Here is a 20,000-nt window from a genome sequence, read left to right as displayed (position 1 = left end):
TCCTCCCTGGTTAGATCCAACCACAAACTAATCACCTTGGAAATCCACCCCCCCCCCAAAGGTAACCACCATGAAAAACTTCTCCAAAGCTAACTTTGGGCTCCTAAAAATACAGGTGGCTAACTTAACAGCAGTGATGCAAATGGAGAGTAGTTGCATGACTGCCAAATCATACACCAATGCACTGTACGAACACACACACAAATGCATGGATCTCACCATACCCAATTGAACTAAGATGCTCTCCTCCAAAAAAGGAATCCAATCTGGTGGTCCCCTGCCATAAACAAACTCTACAACAGATGGAGGAAACTGTTGCAGAATAAGGTGAAGTCCCAAGACTGGAAAAACTCCCATATCAGCCTCAACAAAAAGTTGAGATCCCTCATCAAATCCTCTAAAGCAAGCTATGAAAACAGAATTGCAGCAGATAGTAAAGACAACCACAAGGCCTTCTATAGTTATGTAAAGAATCTCCATGGCAATACCCAGATTTGCTCTGAGCTACTGCACAATGGTACCTCATGTACCGAGCCAACAGATATTGCCAGTATACTGGCCGATAGATTCAGTGCTAATTTTACCCCCCCCCCCCAGGACCAACTACAATACCAGTAGATTGCCAGGTGCCCAGTATTACTGCTGCATAGGTTAAAACAGCACTGTCCAAGGCCAAGAATACAGCTTCTGTGGGATGTGACAATATCCCTGGCTGTGTTCTACATGAACTACAGAGTGAACTGGCACCTTACCTTTGTGCCCTGTTCAATCACAACCTCACCTCAGGCTTTGTTCCTACTGAATGGTGCACTGCTACAGTCATCCCTCTCCACAAAGGAGTAGTGACTACAGACCCTGGGAACTATCGCTCCATTAGCCTGATGAGTCTGATATGCAAAGCTATGGAATGCATCATCATGGACCTAATAAACAAAGATACAGGGAATCTCCAAACTCTGGATCCCAAAGAATTTGGTTTTGCGAAGGGTAGATCATGCCTGCTCAACCTGTTTGACTTCTTTGAGTCAGTCACCAGAGCTGTGGATGAAGGCAAGGTGGTTCATACAGCCTACCTTGATCAGGCCAAAGCCTTTGATACCATTCCCCAGTTAGGAATCATAGAAAAATTCTCTAAGCTAGGCATCAACCCCTGTATCACTAGGTGGGTTGCAAACTGGCTCACAGAACCCACAGTATGAAAGTAGCTGACTCCAAGTCAGGCTGCCGACCAGTCACAAGTGGAGTCCCACAGGGTTCAGTCCTGGGTCCTCTCCTGTTTGGTATCTACTTCTCTGAAGTCCAGACCAACACAAAGGGACTTTGCTGACAAAGTTTGCAGATGATTGCCAGTTGGGAGCTATTATTAACTCCACAAGTGATGTTGACCAACAGCTGGTGTCACAACCATGGCCTTAAGCTCAATGCCAAAAAATGTGTTGTCAGCCCCTTTGGGAAAAAACCTGGTTCCCATTAATTACCACATTGATGGTAGTCCACTGAACACAGAAGGAGTCATAAGAGATCTGGGAACACAGGCTGACAGAAACCTCTCTTTTGACCACCACATTGCCACTGTGGTCAGAAAGTCCTATGTGGCCAATTTCATTACTAAGGGTTTTGCATCCAGGGAGAAAGAGGTCATTGTCTCCCTCTACTCTTCCCTCATTAGGCCAATCATAGAGTACAATGCCCCATTTGGCATGTACTTCACTAGACACCTGCAACAACTGGAGAGGCTGCAAAAGTACCTCACAAAAAAGATCCTAGGCCTTAAACACTTGTCATATATGGACAGATTAAAAAAACTCCAACTATTCTCTGTCTCCTATCGCCTACTTAAAGGTGGTCTCTGCTTGACTTAACAAAGCCATGTCTGATCCAGCTTTGTTAGAAATGCTACATCTAAAGAAACCCCAATCCCTCCACACCACACACTCCAGAGAACACAGCCTCATTACCACAATCAACAGAACATGCTGAAGGGACAGGTTTATAACCCAGAGACTGCCCATGCTATGGAATAGACTTCTCAAACATGTCAAACAGAGCACCTCACTAGCCCTCTTCAACAGAAATCTTGATGAGTGGATGAAACATAGAAAATTCATCCCAGGTATCACTCCAGTGGCTCTATTCGACAGAGATACTGGTAACTAAGGCTGGGGTGGCATTATGCCAGGGTAATCCTATGGGCTAGGCTTGTAAATGCTACAGGGCCATTAGCCTAGTACACAACTATGAACCTAGTAAGGGAAAGAACTAGGAGAAATCAAATGCCATCATGGAAGTATCAAATAGAGAAAAGTATAAAGCAATTAAGATAAGAAGTGTCACTGTTGGAAGAGGGAACAGATCAACAAAAACACTCAGAAAGATAGACATAACAGCAATGCGCAGTTTTATAATAGATCAGGATTTGTCATGCACCATCAGAAATAAACTAAAAATATAAGTACAGGCAGAAAAACATAGAAGATATACAGATAAATGTGAAGGAAAAGTAAAAAATAAGCAATTTATTGATGACCCAAAAAAGTTTTATAGAGAATTGGGGGAAAAGGTAAAAGGAATTGAAAGACCACCAAGAAAAGAAGTAGTAGATACATTTTGGAGAAGTATTTATGAAGATCCTGTGGAACATAAAGATGCTAAATGAACAGAAGAAGAAAAAGAAAGAATAAGAAGTTCAAAGTACAGGATATGAAATGCTATGAAGTAATGTCCAGAGAGACTGAATCCCAGTTAAGAAAAGTCTGTAACTGGAAAACCCCAGGCCCAGATGCAGTACCTAATTTCTGGCTAAAAGTATTAACATATTTGCACAAAGATTCAGCCATGAGTAAGAATTGCTTATAAGGGCATCCCAAATAGACACCAACCTGACTAACAACAGGAAAAACAATGCTCCTACTTAAGAGTGAACCTGCAAGCTATCCTAAAAACTCTAGACTGATAACTTGCCTTCCAGCGACATATAAACTATATACTGGAATTGATGCCGACAGAGCTTATAGTCATTTAGAAAAACACTCGATTATGGCAATAGAACAAATGGGTAATAAAGTCATATGGAACAAAGGACCATTTGTTGTTAACTAAAGTCATAGTGGAGAACTGTAAAAAGGGGAAGAATCTAAGTATGACATCGATAGACTACTAAAAAGCATTTGACAGTATCCCATATTCATAGATAAGCGTGCTTAAAAATGTGTAAGATTCACTCTACACTGATAGATTACATTACAGTGACCATAGAACAAAGGCAAATCACTTTGCAGTTAAGCCATGATAAAGGACAAATTATTATTCCAGGGATAAAAATTCAGAGGAGGATATTCCAGGGTGGCTGTCACCGCTGTTATTTTGTCTTGCCATTAATCCATTAAGTTATCTATTTAACAGATTAGGTTGTGGCTACAATTTGGCTCCCAGAAACAAAGTGTAAAGACTTCTCATCTTTTTGTAGATCATTTAAAACTGTATATTTCATCAGATAAGGAACTGAAAGCACAACTGCAAGTGGTCAAAACTTTTTCAGATAATATAAGAATGGCATTTGGTCTTTTTTTCTCCCAAATTTTTTACTTTCCAAATATGTTTAACAATACAATCATCAATAAACAAGTATTATAAACCTTTATATACACTATATACACTTGACCTGAACAAAGGAGGGAAAAAAATAATAAAATATATGAAATTAACAAAAATGTATAATATTCAATTAATAAAGTTACACATAATTTAGAGTTCATTTTTAATCTTTCAATAAGAGTTCAAATTTTTTTCCCAAAGATGGTTTGTCCATGTTTTAGGTGAAATTCTCGATTCCTTCACCTTGATTTCTAATGTCACTGTTTCTTCCATCAATCTCAAGAATTCTTCCAGAGTAGGTTCTTGTGAGGACTTCCACTTTCTAGTTATACATTTCCTTGCCACAGCTATTATGGACCAAAGTAGGTATAGATCTTTTTAATTCATTCCAATAGCATCATTAACATTTAAGAGGACTAAAGATTTGGTTAAAATAAAGGTATCTGTGAATATAGCTTGGAGAAAAATAGTAATTTCTTTCCAGAATTTTTTTATATTAATATAATCAAAAATATATGAGACCAATCAGCTTTACAGTTTAAAGAACATCTCCAACAAATGGATTTAACAAGTGAATTGAATTTGGCTAGTTTATCAGGTGTAATAAATGGTCTGTGAATATATTTCCATGTAAATATTTTCCATACTTGTAAATTAAATGTTAATTTAACAGAACATAAAAGATTTGTTTTACACTCAATTGATAGATTAGTGTGACTTCCTTTTGCTATGAAATTCCAATATCTTGCATTAGGGTTAGTTTTATATGTTATCAATATTTTGTATAATTTTGAAATTAGGTTAGTTCAATTAAAATTGTCATAAATAACTTCAGATATTAGACTTATCAAATTTAGACTAGTTTTATAAGAATTAGTAATTTTACTATTAAGATCCTTAACATATGATAATATGCTTTGTAGTATCAACCAATCTGCTGATGGAATGTCGTATTTATTCTGAATTTGTTGAATGTCTAATACTACTTGATTCTCTATATATGCCATATCCTATTATTTTGTTCACTTAATATACAATGTTCAATTATTTTATTTTCATTTAGAAAAAATAATAGTGTGCAATGTTTTCCATGTTGAAGAATAATTAGGATCTATCCAATTAATGATGGTTTTTAATATGGAAGCTTTTATGTATGATTCTAGATCTGGAAGTTTAATCCCACCCATTCCAAAGATCTGATATGATGTGTATAGGCTATTCTATTTCTTTTTGGATACCAAAGAAAGTTTAATAAAATGTTATTTATTTATTTCAAGATTTTCTTGTTCGGTACTATAAGAATAGCTTGTGCAATGTAATTAATTTTTGGAAATATTGCCATTTTTATGATTTGTAATCTGTCTTCAAATCTCAAGAACATTTTATCCCAGCTATTAACATTTTTATTTTATTAATTATGTTGCTGTAATTTGTGGCTAACAGATTCCAAATTATTATATATTGTTATTACTAAATATTTTATTATAGGAACTTGTTTTCCTATCACACAATTTGTAGTTAAGGTAATTTCTCTCTTTTTATTCAAATGTATATAATTAGATCTTCCCTTGTTAAATCTAAGGCCGGAAATATGATAAAACCTTTCCACTATTTCATCAAGTAAAACCTCATCAGCAAATAACAATTTTTTTAATTGAGTTGACCATATACATTGAGTTGACCATATACATCTATGCCTGATATATTAGAGTTGTGGTGTACTAATGAGGCAAATAATTCAATTCCTAAGGCAAACAGGATGGGAGACATCGGACATCCCTGCTTTGTACCTTTGGTTATTTCAATAGCCTTAGAGGTAAATGGCCCAAGTTTTACATAAGCCAAATTGTTTTTATAAATATTCTTTATTAGTGTAATAAAATTTGTAGGAAATTCAAACAATTCTAAAGCCATAAAAAGAAAATCCCAGCTCAACAAATCAAAGGCTTTTTCTATATCCAAAGCTACTATTAGAGCTTCTTGGTTGTTTCTGTTTAGAAAATCTATGAATATTAGAATTCTTTGTATATTGTCATGTGTGTGTCTTTTATAAATGAATCCTGTTTGATCCTCATTTATTATGTGTGTCGATGATTTTTTAATTCTACTAACTAATATTGACATGATTTTATAATCACTGTTAAGTAAAGATATTGGCCTATAAGATTTACACTGTAAAGGGTATTTTTCTTTTATAATGGGTGTTATGGGTCAGCCCAGGTTGGAAGGTTTGGAGACCAAGCCAGAGAGGCAAGATTACGTTGGTTTGGACATGTGCTGAGGAGGGATGCAGAGTATATTGGGAAAAAGATGCTAAGGATGAAGCTGCCAGCTAACAGGAAAAGAGGAAGGCCTAAGATAAGGTTTATGGATGTGGTGAGAGAGAACATGCAGGTGGTTGGTGTGACAGAGCAAGATGCAGAGGACAGGAAGAAATGGAAACAGTTGATCTGCTGTGGTGACTCCTAACGGGAGCAGCCAAAAGAAGAAGAAGAAGAATGGGTGTAATTAAGGAGTTTCTCCATGAAATTGGAGTTGTGTTTTGTGCTAGAATTTCATTCAAAGTTTTGTGAAACAATGATATTACTGAAGATGAAAATATCTTAAACAATTCATTAATTATTCCATCAATTCCCGGTGTTTTATTACTTTTACTTTCCTTGATTTTTTGAGTAATTTCTTTTAGAGATATTTGTTTTTGAATGTCTAACTTTAACTTTTCTGGTATCACCTTTACTAATATCAGGTCAAAGTTTGATGTATTAGTTATATGTGAAGTATCATTATAATGGTCATAGAAATAATGTTTAAATGCATCTAGTATATCATTTAAATCGAAAACCTTTTTGTTTTATTTCCTTCCTTCATGTATAATATTTGTAATATTTTCAATCAAATTTTTTTAATCTTATTGCTATATTATGCATATGTTTGGGTAATACTGCATAGGAACTAAGTTTTAAGCTTTCTACAGCTATATTAGTTTTGTGAGTTAGGATTTCATTATATCTTTTAAGTCTTCCAATGCTTTTTTATGATTATTTTGTGTGTAAGTAGATGAATTAATAGTGAGATCTGTAATTTGTTTTTGGATGTTATATAATTCTGATTCCCACTCTTTTAGCTTGTTTTTATACCATGAAAGATTTTTTTTCCATTTAGGCTTTCAAAATATCCCAAAGATTAATTGCATTTATTTCAGTAGTATAGTTTATATCTAAAAAGAACTGTGCTTCTGAATCTAACCAAAGTTTAAATTGTTTTAATTTTGTAATGTAAGTTGGAATTCTTGACATAAAAATTAATTTCTTATAATCTGTATGTATTTTGAGAATTAATGAATTATGGTCCGGAAAGGGACAAGGGATTATGGGAAATTTTATTATTTTTGAATTTACCTCTTGAGATAAGATTTTATCAGTTCTTGTATGTGTCATAAATCTGTGGTCTTGGTGTGAAAATAATAATGAATTGTTCTCCTTATAACTAAATGTATCAATTAGATTTAAACTTTCTTCCCATTTCTTAAGTAGCTTCCTTATAGAACTTGCACGTAAATTTCTTTTGTTTGTGGTCTTTGATGTATCCAATATACAATTAGTCACCTCCAAAAATCAAATTTCCTTTATATACTCTAGTTATTAGATCCATGTGTTTTTTATTGTCCCAACCCCAATACCTGGAAACCAATATATATTTACTAATGTCCAGAGTCTATTGTTATATTTTACTATTATTATGGCTAGGAGTTCTTCTTTATCTTCAGATTTGTAAATGATTTGAGGCATAGTGACATTGTTTCCATAAAATTAAAGTCCCCCTAGTCTTTTTGTTATATGAAGAGTGAGATAAGATCATATAGTCATTAGGATTCCAGCTAAAGGTATCATTTGTTTTGAAGATCTCTTGAAGAAATACTGTTTGTACTTTATTTAATTTCATACATCTTAATAAATTATATCTTTTCCTTGGATTGTTTCAACCGTTAGTGTTTAAGGATAAAATAGTCAAGTCCATTCTCAGTATTTAACTTTACATCATATTTGTTTTGTATTATATTTTGTAATACCATGCCAAATATAAAATGTGTAACTACTGTGTTAATAATTCTCATTGTAGTCAATATTTTAATTTTGGTCAAATAACTTAAAATAGAGTTTAGTTCTGGCCAATTAAAAAAAAAGAAAAAAGAAAAATGCCAAAATTGTATAGCAACAAGTATACAAATATTTTTGTAAACCCTCTAATGTACATGAAGTGAAATACACTTCCAATCTACTAGATGAGAAGAAATCTAACATATTGCCTACCATAACTTCCCACATGAAAAAAGAAAGAAAAAAAAAACTAACCCCTTTCGAGCTCCAGTACACCCTTTCTCTTAACTTGGAGATTTAACAATATTGGTTATTATTTTCCCTATATAACTATTAATAATTTAATAAATAAATAAATAAATAATGAATTAACATAATGTATAGAAATGAGTATTGATTTGGTAATACAATTTAATTTTTGAATAAACTTCTTTTTCAGAATATAAGCATCCTATCATGCACTAATTAAACATTCATAAAGTAAAATCTCATTTATAACGCAGTCACTGTTGCTTAAGATTAGTTCTCTTTAGCCTGAGGCTAATATATATATATATATATATATATATATATATATATATATATATATATATATATATATATATACACATATACATATTAATAGTCTCCAGTATTCTGATATGACCAATATACTGATTGTCAGATAAACACTCTCCTACATACTAAAAATATAGTATAACTGAGTGAAGTAGATTTAGAAATGTATCAATAAGTGAAGATAACTATGGAGAAGTCTATTCGGAACACTTGAATCATACTACAAAAACTATGTAGTCCATAGAATTACCCTTAGAGTTGTATTCACTAGAGATAATGTAAATATGTTTGAGTGAACAATACATGTCATAAATCTCTACATATCACTCACATGCTTTAAATTAGAGACAAATGAAAGCATAACCAAATTCAGTTTATTTTATGTCCACCCATGAATGTGCTTGTGACAAATTAATAGAAAAAATGACGAAAGACAACATTAGACCATAGTGATCACTCATTGATGATGAAACAGAAGGAATTTGCCCTAAGTGGCCATGTGGGTGAGCAATTTGTAAACTTCTTAATACTAATGCATAGTTATAATATCAATTCATATTATGAGAATATCATCACAGAATATTGAACAAAATGTTAGTCAAGACAGAGCATTACTGAAGCTGTAGTGCACAGCCACAGTTCCTTAGAACCTTTATAATAGTGTTTATCAAAGACTGTGTCATGCAGCAAGATACAAGAGTAGGCAGACTCCCTTCTTTGTTAATAAATTGTTAAAAGTAATGACACTCTAAAAAAAAGTGCAAAACCTATTAAGCTGAATAGTGCCTTAAGAAATCTCATATCTATTTAATTAGTGTTCTACTTGAATTTCTCATCAAATATTACAATTTGCAAATCGGTCTTATTTTACTACTTGAAGCAGTAGCAAAAGCAGATCATGAAGACATTTTCTCATGGGCCCTTTACTTTAAAGAAATAAAGATGAAATTCCAAGGTGAACTCATTTTATCAACCATCTCACTAAGAAACTGATAACCTTATTATTTAAACAGTTGTCAATATTCAGTAAAAATATCAGCTGCATAATAGTCAGCTATACAACTAATGTCTGAAGGATTAAAGATAGTTTGTTATAAATCCCCTGCCTTAACCAGATATGTAGCATACAGAATATCATTTAGGATTTGCGTTTCTTAGGAACTATGTCTGTAAAAGTGTAATTCAAACAATTCTTGGTAGAATTAATGACATCTAAACTACTTTATTATGTTAATTTATGTGCAATTTTACTATAGGTTTCCCAGTACTTCCCCGTCATCAAGGCAACTCCCACAATAAATCAACAGGCACTTGCAAGACTGTCTGAAATGCCAATTTTTATGAGTTATAGAACCATGGCTTAAAGTTTTGCTGGGAATAAATCAACTGTTCATCATAGAAATAAGTACACATGCCCACAAAATTTAGTAGTGCAGTTAAACAACTACTTGCATGTTGGTGTAAGAATGTTGGCTAATTACCAGCATCTTTGCCACTTTACTGAAGGTTGAATCCCACTTAACAAAGATTAGAAAGTACTAAGGGGTGAGGGGAGTAATCAGTAATTTACTATTTACTGTATTCATTATTTATTTGGTTAATACTTAATCAATTCAATTGAACATGTCTAGGCAGTGTGAGCAGAGGAAAATAACACTGGACAATACAGGGTTTACTAGGTTATCTAATAAAGCAATGTGCACATTATATTCAAATAAGCAGGAGTTATAAGTACAAGGTAATAAGTCCCTTTGTGGCTTTTGAAATTAGATGATTTCTGTTACCAGTTTAATGAAGTATTCAGTATAATATGTCTAAAACCTGTCTTAATTTTACTTATGTGCACAGAAGTATGTCACAACTGCAGCTGATGTATGCATCTCACACACATATTTTCCTATTTACATTTGTAACGCTGTAACAGATGCTTATAAAACTATCAGACATGTCATTATACTGGATCACCATAGCACAGTGTATCTTATAGCCTAGGTAGGAATAATTCAGAAGTAAGAAAGGACTGTGTTTACTTCAAGTGTAACAATGTAGTCTGTAATGCTTCTATTACTTTTTCAATTGGATTTTATTCAATGTTACTGTAAATTCTTCTTTTTTGTGTTACCTACATGAAAAACAGCTACTTTGTCACTGATTTTACACCTATTCTTTTTATTTATTTAAAAGAAGTCAGGATTTGTAGATTTTAATAATCCAAAGACCATGTTAAATGAGCTTAAAATATACTGCTTGTGCAACTGATATCACACTACAAGCGCTACCTTAACAGGCAAGCAGGTGATTCCTTAACTGACTATTTCCACCTTAAATCTTTCATAGGAGACAAGGGAAACTCTAACTAGTGCATGAAAATGTTTCAAATAACAGCATTGTCAGAACCAGTAACAGAACTCTGTTTATAGTGACTCTGTTTTTTCCACATTTAAAAATATGGATATCTATGCTACTTTTAAAATGAAAATTTGAAGTGTAGTGAAGTCAGTAAGCCACAGAAACTATGATTAAAAATTTTCAATTCCTATTATGCAACAATGAGGTGAACTAAATATACTATTAATAAAAAGGGAGATGAGAAAAAACATTTGTGTATATGTTGTCTCTGTTCTTCCTTTACATATAACTAATTATACTAAAGTGAAAGATAACATTTGAATATGGTTTTCCTCACTGCCTATGAATGAGATGTAACTATATTTTTAGAAGTCGCTCTGTTATAAAACCATTTAACATTATCAGACACAACCACTAGACTTGTGATGAGTATGTTGCAGAAAGTATAAATTTAAGAAAACGTACAAATGTCTCCAAGTATAATAGGCAATATAATAGATAAAATACATACATTTTGAGGTAAAGTCCAGAAGTCTATATCTTTGTTAATTCTTTGAGAGATTTGGAAGACTGTATAGTTTTAGAATCAGTTCTTTGTTTAATTTTCCTTACATCCGACCAATATTTTTTTTCTGGAGATCTTTTCAAGTTGGTGGAAACAGTCCAGTCCATTTCTTCAGGAATTGTGATGATATTATTATCCTTGATGAAGGTAGAAGCTTTTTCAATGTTGTTAAAGGTTCTCAAGTCATTTGAATAGAAAATTCTGATTCTAGCAGGATATACCATCTGCGCTTTTATTTTATTTTGTTTGAGAAGTTTCACTAATGGCCAAGTTTTTTTCCTTGTTTCTAACACTTTTGCAGAGTAATCATTGTCAAATCTGATCTGACTCTGTTTATATATTATGGGACTTTTTCTCCAGGCTGTTTTTAAAATGAACTTTTTATCTAAGAAGGACAGGAGCTTTACCACAAGTGATCTTGGTGGTGCATTAGGTGAAAAGGGTATAGCTTTTCCTATAGCTCTGTGTACTCTTTCTATTCCATTTGATAATCCCTCTTTTTTTAAAATCAAGCACTTCAAGAAGCCAGGAATTCAAAAAGGTGATGTCTTCTCCCACAGATTTTTTCTGGAAGGCCAAATATTCTTATATTAGTTCTCCTCTCCCTATTCTCTAAATCATCCACTTTATTAAGTAGCTAGTTATTTTGGTGAAGTATGAATTCTGTCTGATTTTCCTCTTCTTTGATTCTTCCATCTATGTCATTTAGTGATGTCTCCATATCAAGTAATTTACTTTGTTGTTGCTGCAGTATTTCTTTTAGTATATCTGTTTGGTTTTGGCAATTTTCCTTGAGACTTAACAAATTATCAGTGAATCTATTCATTTCCAACGACAGTTAATGTAATGTGGAAGACATCAGTTGTATCTCCTTCTTCAGAGTGGTTTCTGAGTGAGAATTCTTTAAACTGGTCATTACCAAACAGCTGTGTTGTTCTCCAGAATATTTTGACAGGAAAAACTCAATAATATGTTTTTAAATTTGGTAGAGTTGTAGTTCTTAAGTTCTTTAATGTTTTTTTTCTATTTCTGGTTAATGAAAATAATTTTTTCCCTGCTTTCTAGTACTGTTTTGTGGAACTCTAAAAAATGCTGCTTATCTGTTTGCTATCTAGGCTCCACCCCCAATGGCATTTGGTCTTGATAAATGTGCAAAAACAACTTTTAAGTCAGGAAACCTGCAGCACCAAGAAAACATCAGTTTGGGACAGGAATGTGATATAAAAGAACTTGAGCAAGACAGAGTATATAAATATATGGGAACTGATGAAGGATCAACAATAGAACATGAATAAATGCAAATACAATTTGGTAAGGAAAATATATACGACTTAAAACTGAAAACAAGGTTGACATCTCGGAACAAAGTCCAAGCTATAAACCAATTTGCTATTCCCATCCTAACTTACAGTTTAGCTTGATTGACTGGTCCCAAAAGGTGTTGGATAGGAAAATAAGAAGGATACTTCATGCTCATTAAATGATTTATAAAAAATGAGTGCATACCAAGATTATATATTCCTAGTTTTGAAGGAGGTATGAGCCTCCTCAAAATTGATTATATGTATAGATTTTCAGTCATGGGACTATATGCATACCTGCTGATGTCACAAGACACAAATATAATGAAAGTTTTGAAACTTGAGGGGAACAAGTCTAAGATGACTTCCCTGCTTAGTTTAGCAGAAGCATATCAGCGTCAAGTGGAAATGGAAATCAAACCAGAAGTAGATAAAAATCAGGCAGCAACTGAATGTGCCATAAAACAAACAAAAAAAAAAGAATATAAGGTGAAAGATCAGATGAGAAGGCAAGAAATGTGGAAAATGCATAAATATAGTTGCAAGTATAGAAAACTCTTGGAGCAACCTCATGTTGATCAGGATCGAATGCAGGAATGGTTAACGAGAGGTGAATTTAAACCAGATTAATATTGGTGGCCCAAGATAGTGGACTTACGTACACATTGGTTTACAAAGTCCATTAAACATGTGGGAGAAACAGACAAATGTAGGTTTTGTAAAACAGAACTGTAAACAGTTGCACATCGTGTTGCTGGTTGTGATATACTAATGGCAGAAAGACTTTATACTGAAAGACATCATAATGTGGCAAGACTGTTGCACTGGGGATTGTGCAAACTTAATAATGAAGTAGCTGAAAAACACTGGAAACATGAGCCACAAAGTATTATAGAAAATTATTAAGTTTAAATTCCATGGGGTCACCCACTACTAACTGTTCAAAAAATAGATGCGAGAAAACCAGATATAGTTGTCCATAAAAAGATGCCAAAAGTAGCAATGAAATTGCCACACCCAGTGACTACAGTGTCTACAGTAAGAAAGATACACAGGTCTTATTGATGCATGTAACTCCATATGAACTGCAGAAGGAGTCATTACTGGGCACATTGCGGGTGGTGTGAAGAGCACTTCTGGCTAACATCAAAGATTGAAACAATGCTAATTTCATGAACTTTAATCATACTTTGACTTAGGAATACGGTCCATTCCTGTCACGGTATTAGAAGCCCAAAAGACTTGCAGAAATTTAAAAAAAAGGATCTCCTGGCTATGGTGAACACGTGATTAAAAGAGTGAGCGAGAAAGACAGAGTTGTCCACATAAACAATCAGGTTACTTATAACTATGTATTAAGTGGGAGGAGCTGTTTTGCCAAATGCTAATGGGCTGCACTTTTTCACATGCAGCTTGAAACTGTTTTTTGTACATCAGGTATGAGCATGTTACAACCATTGCTAGAACTGTTTAGTATCCTTGGGTAAACAAATAATGTAATGCAGCATGCAGTCCTTAGCAAACTTGGTCAATTACATTTCTAGGATATTGGCTTGGATAAATGGAAAATAAATTCTAAATAGGAGAGGGCCCAGCACTGAACCCTGTGGTATACCAATAGGTGTGATAGTGTGTTCAGAGAAGGTACCTGAAATTTTTACAAACTGAGGGCTGTTGGACATTCAATTTGAAATCCAGCAGACAATGTAGGGATAGTGTCTAAAGCCTTGACCAGATTGTGATAATCATTGTGTACTGAGTGACCAATGTCCACAGCTTTATCAACCTTTTTTAAAGAGGTATACTCAGTTCAGGGGATAGGACTTGTACTTCACCAACCTGAACAAACTGGGGTCTAAATCAATCAGGTTGTCTGTAACCACATTAATGAGTTTTGCTATAGCACACTCAATGGCTTTTTATATAAAGCTAGTGAGGCTATTGGAAGTGTAATCCCCAGAGTCTGTAGAAGGGTCATCCTTGTACAGTGGAGTTTTAGAGCCTGTTCTGCAGCCATCAGGTACAAACCCTGTGGAGAGGTTGAGGTTGAAAAGTTTACGCAGAGGTTCAGATAGGGCATACTTTGCACTGATGAGAACGCATCTTAGTATGATGTCTGGTCCTATGGAAGCTTTAATTTTAGACTTTGACAGGGATTCCCAGACTTGCTCCAAAGTAATTTCAAGAGGAAACAAAATTTTCAGAGATAGTGGGGACTACGGTGTAGGAAGTTGGGGCAATAAATTTATCTGCTAAGATATTAGTCATTTTGTTGAGACTGGAATGGGTGGTATTACAGATGCGATCAGTGCATTGTTGGACATTATTTCTTAATTCCTAATATAACTGAAGAAAAATTTGTAGTTTCCTTTGATATCCAGGATAAACTTATGTCCATACTTTACTCTACATATTCTAAGAGAGCTCCTAGGTTGCATGTTGTCATGTTTTAATGCAGAACTGAGGAGGTTGGAACATCTTAAAACTTCATTATATCCTTTTTATAATTACTAAGTAATTAATATGGAAGTTGGGGCAACCACGGTGGTGCAGCAGTTAGCATTGCCACCTCACAGCAAGAGGTTCTCTGGTTCGATTCTTGGCTGGGGTGCCTTTTCTGTGGAGTCTGCATGCCCTCCCTGTGGTCGCATGGGTTTCCTCCCACATCCCAAAGACATGCTGTAGGTGGATTGGACACTCTAAATTGGCCCTAGGTGTGTGTGTGTGTGTGTCTACTGTAGAAGGTTGGGTGCTGGGCTGGCAACTTGACACCATAAAACTCCACTGCCAGTCATGAGCAAACAGATGATCTAGTGTGGCGACCCCTAACTAGGAAAAGCCGAAAGAAAAGAAGTAATTAATATGGAAGTTCTTCAAGAGAGGTTTATTTTCTAACTTTACCATTATATTTAGAGTGAGCAGGTACTGCCCTTTCTATGCAGGTTAGTTGCTAGTAAAAGTTGGAGGTGAATATAACGTCCTCCTTAGTGAAGGTTTATTCTAGTGGATAAGTTCCTAGAGAGGGTCTTATTTGGTGATGAGGTGGTACCACTGAACTTGATGGAGAAGATCAATTCATAGTCAGGTTTTTCAAAGGTTGAGGAGATGTGGCATACAGGTGGAAGCTGAGCTACTAAGAACCAAGTCAAGGATAAGAGTCTCTGTTTTCTGAACCTTGTTAACAAAGAGCATTGGATCGCATTGTAAAACAGAGTACATGGATTATTGGAGGTACAAGTGTGCCTGTCAAAACTTGGGTCATTAAAATCGTATAGCAAGAATGCATTTGGTTTGATGTTTAACCCTGAAGTTGGATTTATGTCTTCTTTGCATCTTTAGAAGCTGCAAGTTAAGGTCTTTAATAATTATGACCTAAGGTGATGTTTCTTTGTATTAAAAAAAAAAAAAAAAAGAAAAAGATGCTCCACTACAGATAAACTTTGACTTGATGTCCTGATAGGCACCTGACCCTGATAGAGTGTGTGTGTGTGTGTGTGTGTGTGTGTGTGTGTGTGTGTGTGTGTGTGTGTGAGTGTGTGAGTGCACACGCTGCCAGTGCAATGAAACTACTTCTCAGTAACTACATAAATATCTGTGCGCAAGTTACATGAGGGCCTCAAGTTCTGTTCTAGCACCCGAGTTTGCACTTGCTATATTTGAATATCCATTAGGGGATGACCTAAAAAAGGTCCTATGGTGGCATCAACTTTACTAATATGTGGAAGCCTTGATATGAGAGGTATAAATCACCCTAGTGAGGCAAGAAGTCTCATTTCCATCTCATCTCAAGCTGATACATACTGGACCCCCCTTAGAAAGATAAGGACTACTTAGCCATTTGTTAAAAATAAATATTTTATCTTGGTATCTAGGTATCATTGTGGGTGAAGGAAAATACTACTCAAGACCAGTGTCTTTCCTCCGCCTAACACATGCATAGTAAGTTCCATAATGTGCAGGAAAATGAGAAAATCAGATAAGTGCTTTCATCACGTGACTTCTTCAGACAAAGAAATAGAGATAAAAAACTCCTTAAATATTAAATTACAACTTATGTCACTGATACAACGCCCCTCATTAATGTTAAAACACGCCCACCAGCACACTCAAATCATAGCAAAGCATAAAACCTTCATAAATCTGTAAATATAAATTATTAAAAACTATTTAAAAACTTGTATCAGTAAAAACTAATACCAAAAATATATATAATATAATAAATATAATAATAATAAATATAATTATAATAAAAATGGCAAACCGGAGTTTATCTCTATTTCTTTGTCTGAAGAAGTCTCTGAATTAGCAGAGAGGAAAGCTCTTATCTGATTGTGTTTTATCTTGTTCAATAAAAGTCTTCATTGTACTACAGAGGCTTGAGGAAAAAGAACGGATTTTTTTTAGATCACTGTGATCCCCAGCTCTGCTTGTGCTCATTTTCTTATTTGTTGATTTGGAAGTTCCATAATGTCCATCTGGCCAGGGAACCTCAGATCAGTCACTCCCACATGGACCACCACTCGGTAGTAGTCATATTTGTCTGGTTTATGGGACCTTGAGGCCCTTATGAAAGCATGGATCTTGGCACCAGTCAAGCAGCTTATGATCATCTCCTCTTCCACAGTTTGGTGATTATGGAGTCTATAGATCCGACTGTACAGCCACCTGTGACTAAAACATTGACCTTCATGAAAGCAAACTTAGTGGAGGTTTTCAGTTTAGATTTGTTTTCTAATGACTCATGGGTGAATTATGTGGGTACGCAGTATGTGTGAGTAGAGTGGGTGAAGGTTTGACAAATTTTTCTTTATAAACTCATCATAAGTGATGGGCTTGGTTTTTTTGAATATTGCAGTTTTGTAGATACATGATACTTAGTAATAGAAGGCTGATGTGAGAGGTTTGCCTCAATGTTTCTTGTATATTTACATCTCTTGTAGATTGATAGAAGCAATGAGCAGCAGGCAGTCATAAGACTGGTTCAACAATGCTGTAGAACCCCTAATGATATAAGACTTTCCACAGGCTAAGGAAAAAGCATACTTGAGCCATGTTGGCAGAAGGTAGAGGGCAGTCACTGGCCATAGTTCTTAGGGATTTGAGGGGGAATACTGTAGGAAAATCTGAAGGTTTATGGGTGAAGCAATTAGAGTGATACTTTGAGATTAGGTTAAATAGTAGCTATTATAGCAGTGCTTAGTAAAAAGATGGGGTTAGATTATACCGTACAAAGAACTGATAACTTCACATAACTAGTTTGTAGAACTAGAGCTCCTGGTACTATACATGCCATATGTTCCTAGTACAAGGCATGCATATTCATCTACACAAACTGCAGCACAGTTGCTAGGTGCTAAAATGATGTAATTTTAGCTTGTACTACAGAACAGTAAGGACCAACACTGAACTGTTAACACCATAGTTCTAAACTTTAGGTTCACATATGCTAGGCCCTGAACACAACAGCTAAGGTTATTTGACAAAAGTCCTCACCAATCCATCAGATAGAACTGCAAACTTTATACAGCTAATTTGCACAGTCACAGATGTTTGCCCAGCTCAGAATACATGTCCACATCAGAAAGCAGTCACTAGCTACTGGACACAATTGCTATAACCTCTAAATGTAGAGCAGTCACAAAACATTAACACTGAGAAGGGCAGTATTTCAGGCAATTTTTCCCTAAATAAATACACTCAACTAAATGATAATAAAGTGTAGACAAGGGGAATTAGAGCTAAACTTCAATGTGACATCAGTTCTCAGGTACACACACAGTAAAGAGAGGTACAATGCACTGCACATAATAAAACACACAAGGAATTAAGCAAGATTTTCCAAGAATGGCAAACAGTAGTGATTTGCTTATTCACTACCATCTGGCTACTACTATTGCCAGTCTCTCTGCAGCTGGGAATCAATGTCCCTCTTCTCCTTCTCTTACAAGGAACAAAACAGTATAATCAGTGCCAGTTTGGTACCTGAAGTCTAGGTCACAGGCTCTTTGGTGATCAGTAGTCTTGTCCCAGATTTTGCAAGCGTGAATAGACTTGTCATCTTCTGGTGTTAGATGCCATGGGTACTGTGTGTAGTAACTCGGCACAACAGAGTGCCAGGCTGAACAACAGTCTAAAATTTAAATTGACATTCCTACTGACACTGCAATCTGACCTACATGGGACACACACATGCATACACACACACACACACACACACACACACACACACACACACACACACTGCCTAGGCAGAGACAACTAGGAATCAATGTTACTCTGTTCTTTCTCTCACCAGGAGCAAAACAGTAGGATTCATCCCAAGCTGTCTTCTAAGAAGTTGTTTTCAGGCTCTCTATTGATCAGTATTCAGTGACTTTGCTTAAAACATGCGACATACTGACTTTTGACTGATTTATTTTCAAAAATGTACATACACTCTGCTGACAAACAGTCTCATTCCTGAATTTCAACAAGAGGATTGTTTGGAAGACTGTTAGGACATATAATCTATTCCTAAGAAAAAACACTTAATCTTTGGTCATGAGAATGTTGTTTAACTTCCCCCACAAATGAAAAATTCTTCTTGTGTGTCACTTGTATTGCCTCTAACAGAACACTCCTCAAGATATTTCTGATAGAAAGTTGGACCTTGAAACTATTGATTAATCCTCTTCCCTCTTCCATTCATGTTTGTGAAGTTCAGGGACTCATCTCTTGTGGTTGTTGTAATGCTTCAAACAGAACATAGTTTGAGACATTTCTTGCTAAAAGCTGGTTAATAAGAGTTTTACCTACCTTACATCCTCCCCATCTATGTGTGTGAAGTTCAGGGACTCCTTCCTGTGGGGGTTATATAATGTATCCAAAAGGAAACTCATTCAGAGTTGTGTTTCTGGAGATGAAAGTGAAGAATCCTATTGATAATGAAGGAATACATTTTCTTATTTTTACTTGAAGCTTTGTTAACTGAGCTGGTAAGCCACATGCATTCTAGGATTAACATTTTCTTCTAGTTCCATTCCTTATTTAGGAGCCAAGGAAAGCTGTATTGCACTCTGTGTCTTGTAGCTGCCGGTATGGTGCTGACAGATCCTTGGCTATTGTCTTTGAGGTGTTGATCACAGCGTTTTAATACTTGGGGGCAGAATTTTCACCATTTTCAGATATTCCTCATTTTGATGCTCCCTACTGCCTTACAAGGTTTATTTACTCACGGTGAAATGTCCTGTTTCCCTCCTATTGACATCACTCTTATCTTTTATTCTGCGCAACACATAAAGTTTACCCACCTGCAGATCCTTTCCTTTGATAGCTCATTTTATTTTTTTTCCTCCAGTCCTCAGTAATCACGAAGACATCATATCTACAGAACAAAGTTACACAGGGCTGACTGCCTCTGTCAGGTATTTATTAAACTTAACTAGTATTTATTTACTGATTTTATTTTATATTCCTTCACCCAGAACTGTTACATTCTGCTCACCGGTTCTTTTTTAGATTGGTGAACTACTATGCTTTTGGGAGGAAGTACGTGAT

This window comes from Protopterus annectens, chromosome 9.part0 (genome assembly GCF_019279795.1).
Source record: "Protopterus annectens isolate FY-2018-M chromosome 9.part0, PAN1.0, whole genome shotgun sequence".
Lineage (NCBI taxonomy): Eukaryota > Metazoa > Chordata > Ceratodontiformes > Protopteridae > Protopterus > Protopterus annectens.
Note: the sequence above shows the minus strand (reverse complement) of the source record.